The sequence below is a fragment of the Neophocaena asiaeorientalis genome, unplaced genomic scaffold (assembly GCF_003031525.2).
Source record: "Neophocaena asiaeorientalis asiaeorientalis breed wild unplaced genomic scaffold, Neophocaena_asiaeorientalis_V1.1 scaffold487, whole genome shotgun sequence".
NCBI classification, from domain to species: domain Eukaryota; kingdom Metazoa; phylum Chordata; class Mammalia; order Artiodactyla; family Phocoenidae; genus Neophocaena; species Neophocaena asiaeorientalis.
In genome coordinates this window covers 1,865,051-1,875,955 of record NW_020173398.1, presented here as the reverse complement: position 1 = coordinate 1,875,955, position 10,905 = coordinate 1,865,051, and the positions used below count along the sequence as shown (strand labels likewise).

The 10,905-nt window shown below is 42.4% G+C and overlaps 1 pseudogene; it reads right to left on the bottom strand.

Annotated features, from left to right (window-relative positions):
* Positions 1 to 809: 809 nt before the first annotated feature.
* On the bottom strand, positions 810 to 8,643 carry LOC112401066 (histone-lysine N-methyltransferase SETD2 pseudogene; annotated as a pseudogene).
* Positions 8,644 to 10,905: the final 2,262 nt, after the last annotated feature.

Below are 10,905 nucleotides of genomic sequence, written 5' to 3'. Positions count from 1 at the left end.
TTTTTTTTTTTCGGTACGCGGGCCTCTCACTGTTGTGGTCTCTCCCGTTGCGGAGCATAGGCTCTGGATGCGCAGGCTCAGCGGCCATGGCTCATGGGCACAGCTGCTCCGTGACATGTGGGATCCTCCTGGACCGGGGCACGAACCTGCGTCCCCTGCATCCGCAGGTGGACTCTCAACCACTGTGCCACCAGGGAAGCCCAAGTAAAGTGATTTTAAGCAGTAAATCAATCTTATCTACATAGCACAAGGCTGGCCGAAACCACAAGGCAGGCTGCTCTGGAATATTTACATGATAACACATTAAACCTTGCAGGAGAACTTAAACCATCCTTACAAAGTCTTCTGTGATCCTAGCATGCAGAGGCTTAAAAGCAAAACAAAAGCCAAAAACCAGGAAAGACAAATTATTTTCAATATATTCACATATACATTAAAATATAATACCGATCGTCAGGGTAAGGGGTCGTGGGTGTGGATGCACATGAGTCTGTGTGCTGACAGCACCGCCAAGGAGGAGACACAGCCTTGAGAGTGGGGTCAGGCCTGGCCGGGGTCTCAGAAGGTAAGGTCTCAAGGGCCTAAACCCTTGCCTCAGATGGCCTCTACCAACAGTTCACAACCAGGGACCACTTGCTGTAGATGGAGCTCATTTATGTGAGCTCATTCTGCAGGTTTGAATTCCCCAGGGTGATGTGCCATCAGTAGCACAGCCCTGACAATGGGGTGGGGAGAGAGGGCCCACGGGATTTCTTCTCCCCAGAGTCTCTCCTACCAGCTTGCCCGTCCTCCCACACTGGCCCTGAAGGTCACTCTAATTCAGTGTCCCGTTTGGGTTTGTAAACAGCCCCAAACTTCTGCATGTACTTCTTAATGTACTCCTTGGTTTTGTGTCTCACATTCTCATTGCACTCCAGGTCCTCGGGGTTCTAGTACTTCAGCTCCTTATTCATAACGCCGTGAGTCAGCCTGCGAGCTAGGTGTTTGAAATCTTCAGTTGTGGTAATTCTTCCCACTTTGCAGTCAGTTTTCCAGTAAGGGTTCAGGCACTGGGCAATGAACTGGGACATCTCTTTTCTGAATACTTCTTTGCTTTCCTTAGCCAGCTCACTGGAGGCGTCTGCTTCTGCTGTCTTAGGCTTTTTTGAGGTCTTCATGGGATTTTCATCATATGTTGGGGTTCCCAGGTCCATCTCAGCTTCATGCTCAAGGCTGGCGTCATCTCCTGGGCTTTCCCAAGTAGGAGGATCCCACTGAGTCTGCCTTGTGATCACATGGTAGTAGTAAATCTTCCCTTCTGGGTCTCGGGCTGTCTTCCAGTTGGGAGGTAAGACAATGGTTTTTGGTTTGGGAGGAGATGGGGGTGGTAAATCCAAGAGGTTATTTGTCACAACCTTTTCAGGTGGCTGTAAGGGCTGAGGCTGCCCTGGTGCAACTATTGTAGTCACGGCTGTGGCTGGCTATACCACCACTCCTTGTGGGTGAGCTGTGAAAATCTGTTGTCCCTGGATGTACTGAAGACTTGGCTGGGCATAACTCTGTACAATTGGTGGAGTTGTCTGTGAATAGGGTGACGTCACACCATAGACAGTTGGAGCAGCCTGTCCTTGATAATATATGGTTGCTTGAGACTGTGCAGGAGAGTACTGCTGCTGAACACTCACGGACTGTTGGTTTGAAGCCCAAACACCATAATTCTGTCCCTGGACTGGGCCTGGGGCTGGCACTGGCAGGGCGGTGACACTGGAGTCTTGGTGTACCACACCATCACTTTGGGCCACATACTGTGAACTGGAAACTTCCACAGGGGCTGCCACATGTGGCACCACGGGCACAGGTGGAGGGGCAGCAAGGGGTTCTGTAGAATGTCCCACCAAGGGCTGAGAATAATCATAAGGAGAAGGAGAACACACAGGATCCATGCTGGGTGTGGGGAGGAGCACCTTTCCAGCATTAGGATTGCTGGGATCCACATAGGCCTGCATGGGGTAACCTGGTGGGTAGCCAGCAAAGGGGTGATGAGGGGCATGGTAGCCAAGAGAGTCATAGGACAGTGGAGACGTCATTCCCAGGTTCTGCATCTGCTGCTGTTGTTTTTGAGCCTCCCGCTGAGCTACCTCCTGCTCAAACAACTTTCGGCGCTCCTCTGTAGAAAGTTGATTGTGATCTTTAATTCGTACTTTCTTTTTAGAAGTTGGTGTATCATATCTGCCACCTGGCCTTTTTGTTCCCCACTCATAGGCAGAAGAAGGTGGTGAGAGGGAGCCCCTTCATTTCCTTTTCTCTTTATTTTGAGTTTGTTTGTCTGGGTCTCTTTCTCTTGACCTGTCAGGAGTCTTTGGGGCAACTGTTTGATCTCTGAAGCCAACAGCATCCCTTCCTTGTTCGTTTATTGTGCTCTCCTTTTCAGTTTACCTTTTCTTTGGAATTCGATATACCTCCTTTAGGTCTTTCCAACTGTCCAGGAGCTTGGTGGCCAAATCACTTATATCTACTGTTTTATGTGGCTATTCCTGGCTCCTCTCACTCTCCACATCAGATACACCCTCCTCTTCATCTTGGGATGGTGTTTCCTCAGCAATAGGTTCGTCTAGTTTTGTGCCATTGCTCTTTTTAAGCTCTATTTCAGTGTCAGCCTCTGGTTCAGATGTGGGTACCTTAATGGCCTCCACAGCAATTTCACTATCAACTTTAGATTCAGGCAGCTGTTGTGTGAGTAGCTGTTGTGACTGTGACTCTTCCTCTTCTTCTAGAGGGACGTTTTCTAACTGGTCAAGGTCCTCTTTGCCATCTTTGCCTTCTAGCTCACTGGTAGCATCAGAGATCACACTGTCCATGCCATTTTCACTTATAATTTTAAGTCTGCGAAACATTAGCTCCTTGGGGGTGTCTGTGTCAGCTTCTATGCTCAGCTTGGTGGAAGGATCAGGTGTGTTGAGCAGTGTGTAAGCACGTAATGCATTCTTGCTAGAATACCCATCTCCTTCGCTCAGCTGAGGGACAGCAGTCTTGGTTTGAGACCAACATTGAATAATAGGAAGTACTTTGCTTTCCTCCAACATATTTTTAGTAGGAATGGGTAAACGTTCCAAAGTCTTTATAATCTCTTCCTGAAGCTTCTGGTTACTTTCATGGCCATCACGTAGTTCTGCCATCCAGATCCACAACAAAGGCAGCCCATGACGTTCCAGAAAGGACTTCAGGCAAGACTGTGAATGTGTGTTCTGTATGAGCTTGAGACAGGTAAGTTTCCTTTCCAAAGTTTCAATTCTAACCATTAGCCAGGATAAGCTGAGCACCTGGTTTTTATCAGAGACACTCACCATTCTCCAACAGAGCTTCTAGCTCTCAATCCACCGAATCCTTCTTCCGAGATCGTTCTTTCTTCATTTTCCCTCCTGCTGCTCTGAGGCTGACTCTGTTCTCTCCTCCCAGGTAACCCCGGCAATTAGCCGACCCACAGAAACATTTCTGTCCTTCCTTCCCATATCTTTGGAACTGATAGTCAAATGTTAACTCTGAGCCTGAAGGAACCAGTTTGGTGGTAAAAATCCCAACTCGCAGTTGTCCGTTCACAGTCCATTTTTGAGTCTCACAGTTTGGTTCACAGCTGTGATTCATGAACCGGGAGCAATTTCCTTTCTGAGTGGCATCTATTATCTCATCATTCTTCAGGGCCATGAAATAGTAGGGGATGTTTTTGTTTCGTGCATACTCCTTTACCTGGGCTTTAAACTCTTTATGATCAAGTACCTCTCCACAATATTCCAGGACAAATGTGTTTGAAGGAAGGTCTTTAGCAGCTCTCAAACCCCAGCCTTTCTTTTCTGTGAATATGACTTCCACATCTGCATGCTGTTTTCTTTGAAACCGTCTATTGGAACAATAATTCCCATTTGGACAATGAGAAGAACATTCAATCATGAGGAGACGATTAAGACAGTCTTCCCCACATGCTATTTCACCTTGAGCTCTTTCATCTTTAGAAAGAGGTGTACACTCACACTGCATTCGCTTAATATCCTGATGGGATTTATTCTTCTTTCTTTCTGTTAAATAAACATTTTCTTCAATCAGATCAAAGTAACAAGGCATCTTCCCTTGTTTGGCACATTCCTTCTACCGCTCTGGGTCCCTGAAGTCCTCCATGACACACGAAGACCCAACCAATGCTGAGCTTAGAGGCACTGCTGTCTCTCCCTGCTCTACCTCCACTCTAACTTTCTTTCTGTCCTGAAGCTCACCATCACTTTCAGAATCACTCTCCAATTCCTGTCTCCTTTTTTAAAGAGGCCCTTTATCTTTCCTATCATTTTTTTCTAAGTTTTTCGAAAGATCTTTCTCCTCATTCACAGCTAAAGAGTCCTTAATGGAATTGCTGCTTATTTCAGGTGCTTGCACTGACCCCTTGTCCTTCTGAAGGGACAGAAAAAAATTATTGGACTGGCCTGAAAAGTGAGATCCTCCACGTTGATCCCAATTCTCCTCCTCTTCATGGTCATCTGTTAAGGAATCTGGTACCTGCCCTTGAATTCGATCATACACAACCCCAGTTCCAGGCAGTCTACCTGCTGATCTTGGATCCCAGTAGCCATTGCCTTGCCAGTATTTACATGTCCCACTATATTGTTCTGCACTTTGCTGATACTTGTGTCCACCACAGGCTCCATAGCTGCTGTCAGGTTGCTGATATGTGGTAGTAGGCTTTTGTTGAGAGAAGTCCCACCCTAGATTTCTGAGCTCTTCTGATGATGAACGGAAACCATCCACTTGGGAGATCTCACAAGAAGAAAAATTTGACTCTGTTTTACCCAGTCTACTATCTGGCCTGTTAGGGAAAGTGGTCTGTTGCCGAGACTTACTTGAGACATCTTCAAAATCATCAGAAGAATAAACTGGCAGCTCTACTTGCTGCCTAGAAGTTATTTTGGCCTTCACTGCTTCCTCAGAATTTGGATGACCTAGAGGGTCAGATTTTATGTCTGTATGACTTGTACTATCAACCCCAGCACTCAGGATGAGCAATTTCAGACAGGTGATTATCTGTTTTTGTCTGGGCTGTATAAAAGAGATTTCTGAATTCTTCTGTTGCTTTATGAAAGAAGAACTTCTCGGTTTGAGGACAGGCTTTACTTGCTATACTCTCAAATTTTTCCTCATATGAATGCCTCCTTGGCTCCAATCGCTCATCTTCCCAGTGGTCAGAATAGTGTCTGTAACTTTGACTGCTCCGAGAAGAACAAGGACTTGTTTCTTCCATGGGCAAAGTAGAATTCTTTGGCACAACCACAACAGACTGAAGACGGTTTCTTGGAATACTGCTATCATCAGAATCTGTATCTTCTGAATCACTTTCATCACTTGAACTTTCGGAAGAACCAGAATAATCTTCATGGACAGTGGATACAATCTCTGAGGCATGACCACTATTGTCACATTTTAAGGTATATGTTACACCATCACTGTCCTCCATGATTAAATTCAAATCACAAGAAGAAAATACAAGTTCTGAGTCATCAGAAGTATGTGTATGTCCTCTTCTACCTTCTTCATCTAAAGAGATTTCTGGTCTTCCTCTTCTATCAGGCAGTATGGAATTCCCTTCTTCTTGAGCCTCTTGCACACATTTCCCAGATAGTCCATTATTATGCCTGTTTTCCCAGGAAGAAAATCCTCTTCCTGAATCAGGAAGGCCACTAGCTACTTCTATTATTTCTTTCTCTGCATGCTTTAAAAACTCTGAGCTTTTACTCTTCAGCACAGCATCCAAAACTGGAGATGTATTCTCTCCACATTGCAAGAGAGTTAAACTGTCTACTTTTGTCCCTGGTGGAAGACTCTGAAGAGATGAAGCAATACATGAGCTCCCCGTAGGTGGATATAAATCATCAAAATGATTAACAGAAGCTGAACTAGTACTACCAACACTCTGCTTATATTCTCCACATGCAAATTTTGAGTGCTGATCTGTCAGACTTCCATTATCACATATAACTTTTTGATTTCAAATGCACATTCATAAAGCTATTTGAAGAAATCTTGAAGAAACGAGACCTGCTCCGCCTTCGCGCTCTCTCTGATCTACAGCAAAGAGATATGTAAGGAGTATCTCTTTCAAATTTTGAGTAGCTAAAATACTTATCATCTCTCTCTGTTTTAGATCGTGAAGATGTGAGGACCTCTGCTTAATGTGTAATGCAGATGCACACTGGACATTAGGGAGGGAGAAGGTCCAAACAGAATTCTGTGTTTAACTTTTTTTGTCCTGCCTTTAAATTTTATTCCATCAGAGGTATGAATGCCAGCGGGGGATCCTCTTCCAAGCTTGCCTTTCCTTGGGTACTCTCCCTCTGCCCTAGGGTACTGTTAAGAGTTCTCAACACGCAGTCATCTCTCAGCATGAGCAAAGAATTGGTTCTAAGGCTCCCCCTGCACCCCCAGTCCCCTGCGATTGCTGAAGTCTCTTATATAAAATGGAGTAGAACAGTCTGCCCTCAGTACCCCGGGGCTCCACATTGGAGGATTCTGCATCCGAAGATTCAATCTACTTCAATTCAGTTTACAGTTGGTTGAATCCGGGGTGCAGAACCCGTGGATACAGAGGGGTAATTGTATTTATTTCACTCTATTATAGCTTAACAATTCTGGTTAAATTTACCGTGTTCTGTCTCCTGGTTGGACCTAGATTGGTAGAGGTGTGATGACTTGCTTGAGTTTGGGACAAAGAAGTGAGCATAAGTAGCACTTTCTCCCCCCTCTTTGGGAATAAGCTGCTCACAGAAAGCATGCGTTGGGCCCAATTTCTCCATAAGTCTTACAAGGGCAGGCGGCAAAATAGTCTGGGTCCGGTGCTGTCTGCGGCTGGATGCGTATGTCTGTATCATTATGGGGCTCAGTGTAAGGAAGCCCTCTTTTACACAGATATAAGGCTGAAATTAGAGATTGAGGGTTATTAGTAATAAAGATAATACATCATGTTCCACATACCTCTTGTCTACTTATGAATTACTTTAGAACCTGGGTGGAGAAGAGGTTAACATGCTTCACTTAAGGGAAGAAGCTTATTACTATTTCTTTTGACAAGTTGAGTGTGAATTGGTTTTATCACTTTCTAGGCTTGTTCTATTCATAATTAACATATATTGAAACTTACATTAATATAAGCAAACGATCCTGCAATATTTGCTGTCAGAAAATAGATAAGGGACAACCTTCAAATCCAGCTTTTGTGTAGTTGGGCCTTCAGCTATAAGCAGATTTTATTTATTTTTCTAAGTCTCTTATGCTTTTCATGGTGAGTTGAATATCTTTATTATAAAAAAAAAGCTTCTCTGTAAAACTAAACATTTTAAAGAACTTATACAACATACATAAGGGTCCCAAAATGCTCACTTTTCATAAAAATGACATCTATTTCCATAGACGAGTTCACTAACATCCTGACAGCTGATGGAAAAGTGACACATAGGCTTTAGTGTCTAGATCACAGATTCTGTCACCTAGGAAGCTTTCAAGTACAGCAAGTAATAGAAAAACCCAACTGAGAATGGCTTACATAGAGTGAACCAATTAACTTCCTTTGAAACTACAGAGATACATATTGCTAGGAGTGAGACTAGAAGCTCACATAATGTGACTTAGAACCTAGTTTCTTTCAGTTTTTAACTGTCACTTCCCTGGTGTTGACTGTTTTTGGACAAACTTACTCCCTCCCCCCACACCCCAGTTCATAATCCTAAACTGACTTTGAGAAACTCTAAGAATTACATGAATCCTTTTTGTGAAACAAAGAGAATCTATATCATATATTCAGCAAAAGTATTTAAGAGTCACTGATTGGACCAAATTAGGTAATCGTGCCAATTCCAAAACATTCAGATTGCCTCTGAATCAGGGCCTTTCTCTGGGGCAGGTGAGGCCCATTTTCCATGTAAATCACAACAGTGAGAATGGAGGGACTGGGTAGGTACTGAAAAGAAATTCAGGCTATTACTCCAAGAAGGAAGAAAAATAGATACTGGGCAGCCATATAACAGGTATTCATTATAGGTACTTCCAGAGTCTATTTCCTATTTACTCAAAGAAATTTAAGACTTTAGGTAACCCCAAAATTCACATATTTTCTTCATGTTACCTAACACATTTTTAGAAAATAAAAAGGTAAAATAATGTGAAATGATTTAATTTCTATAAGTGAGCTTATAATCAAGTGTGTGGTGTTTATATAAAAACATGAGTCTCTAAAATTGCCATGGCAAAAACATATATTGAAGCTTGATAGCCTTTTCACAAAGCATGGTTTCCATCATTGTCTTGGATCACACTGTACTTTATGTTCATTCTCTGGTACAGAGCTCCAGAGGTTTTTTTTTTTCTTTTTCTCTTGCCCTGCATCTTAATCTTCAAGCATTCTCCTATAGTCATGTTCTGGTTTTCCCTTTGTCAGCCTCCGCCACTTCCACTCCCTCCTAGACTCCTAGTACTTTTTTCAAGCTAAAGTTCTTTACCTTTATCTGCTGAAATCCAAGAGCCTGTAGTGAAATGAAGACTTGTAGTTTTCCCCACCTGCTTAGTTGCTTGCAATCTGTCTTCAGCCGCTACAATTTGAATCTGCCTCAAGTTATCAGTGGCATTAATCTTCATCCTACCAAAATATTTACATGGTTGGTAACCCCTTTTTCTTTGATCCTCTTATCTGATTGGTCTTCCTCTGTCACTCCTAAGACATAGCCATGTCTTTCTGTTCTATTAATTTCTCTCACTGCTCTTTTATGCATCAAATAAGCAGGTTAAGTAAGGCTCTGAAAGTACTCATCTTTCTGGTCTCAGTCTTTCAACTTCCTCTTCCATTTCTTGTTCCATTACCACATTGACTATTCACTGCTCAAGACATGTCATCTGTGCTTTTTTCCAAGGTTCCCTTGGAAATATCTTCCTTCAAGGCTCAGCTTAAATATTTTCCCTCCATGAACACTGCTCTAGTTTCCTCCAAAGTTGAACTACCTCAAACTCCGTTAACCAGGTCCACGCTCCATCACAAGTTCTTGACCAAATATTTGCGAAAGCTCTCTAGCTAATATCCCTGCTTCTTGCCTGTCTTCTACTTGATTCTCCATACTACCACTAGAACTGTCTCTCATACAATCTTAAGCCCTCATCATGGCCTATAAGATCTGGCTCCTGCTAATGTCTATTGGCCCAGGAACTGTGCTAAGAACTTTACTTGAATTAATCCATTTAATCGTATGAGCTACATACATTTTTTAATTTTTACATCTTTATTGGAGTATAATGGCTTTACAATGTTGCTTTAGTTTCTGCTGTATAACAAAGTGAACTAGCTATATGTATACATATATCCCCATATCTCTTCCCTCTTGAGCCTCCCTCCCCTCCCTATCCCACCCCTCTAGGTTGTCACAAAGCACCGAGCTGATCTCCCTGTGCTCTGTGGCTGCTTCCCACTAGCTATCTATTTAAAGTTTGGTAGGGTATATATGTCCACGCCACTCTCTCACTTTGTCACAGTTTACCCTTCCCCCTCCCCAGATCCTCAAGTCCATTCTCTAGTAGGTCTGTGTCTTTATTCCAGTCTTACCCCTAGGTTCTTCATGACATTTTCCTCCCCTATGTTCCATATATATGTGTTAACATATGGTATTTGTCTTTCTCTTTCTGACTTACTTCACTCTGTATGACAGACTCTAGGTCCATCCACCTCACTACAAATAACTCAATTTCATTTCTTTTTATGGCTGAGTAATATTCCATTGTATATATGTGCCACATCTTCTTTATCCATTCATCCGGTGATGGACACTTAGGTTGCTTCCATGTCCTGGCTATTGTAAATAGAGATGCAATGAACATTTTGGTACATGACTCTTTTTGAATTATGGTTTTCTCAGAGTATATGCCCAGTAGTGGGATTGCTGGGTCATATGGAAGTTCTATTTGTAGTTTTTTTAAGGAACCTCCATACTGTTCTCCATAGTGGCTCTATCAATTTACATTTCCAAAAGAAGTGCAAGAGTGTTCCCTTTTCTCCACGCCCTCTCCGGATTTATTGTTTGTAGATTTTTTGATGATGGCTGTGGTGACTGGTGTGAGGTGACACCACATTGTCGTTTTGATTTGCATTTTCTCTAATGATTAGCGATGTTGAGCATCCTTTCATGTGTTTGTTGGCAATCTGTATAACTTCTTCGGAGAAATGTGTATTTAGATCTTCCACCCATTTTTGGGTTGGGTTGTTCGTTTTTTTGGTATTCAGCTGCATGAGCTGCTTATAAATTTTGGAGTTTAATCCTTTGTCAGTTGCTTCATTTGCAAATATTTTCTCCCATTCTTAGGGTTGTCTTTTGGTATTGTTTATGGATTCTTTTGCTGTGCAAAAGCTTTGAAGTTTCATTAGGTCCCATTTGTTTATTTTTGTTTTTATTTCCATTTCTCTAGGAGGTGGGTCAAAAAGGACCTTGCTGTGATTTATGTCACAGAGTGTTCTATGTTTTCCTCTAAGAGTTTGATAGATTCTGGCCTTACATTTAGGTCTTTCGTCCATTTTCACCTTATTTTTAGGGAGAGTTCTAATCTCATACTTTTACATGTAACTGTCCAGTTTACCCAGCACCACTTATTGAAGAGGCTGTCCTTTCTCCACTGTACATTCCTGCCTGCTTTATTAAAGATAAGGTGACGATATGTGTGTGGGTTTTTCACAATGTTGATTCTTCCAATCCAAGAACATGATATATCTCTCCATCTATTTGTATCAATTTTAATTTATTTCAACAGTGTCTTATAATTTTATGCATACAGGTATTTTTTCTCCTTAGGTAGGTTTATTCCTAGGTATTTTATTCTTTTTGTTGCAATGGTAAATGGGAGTGTTTCTTAATTTCACTT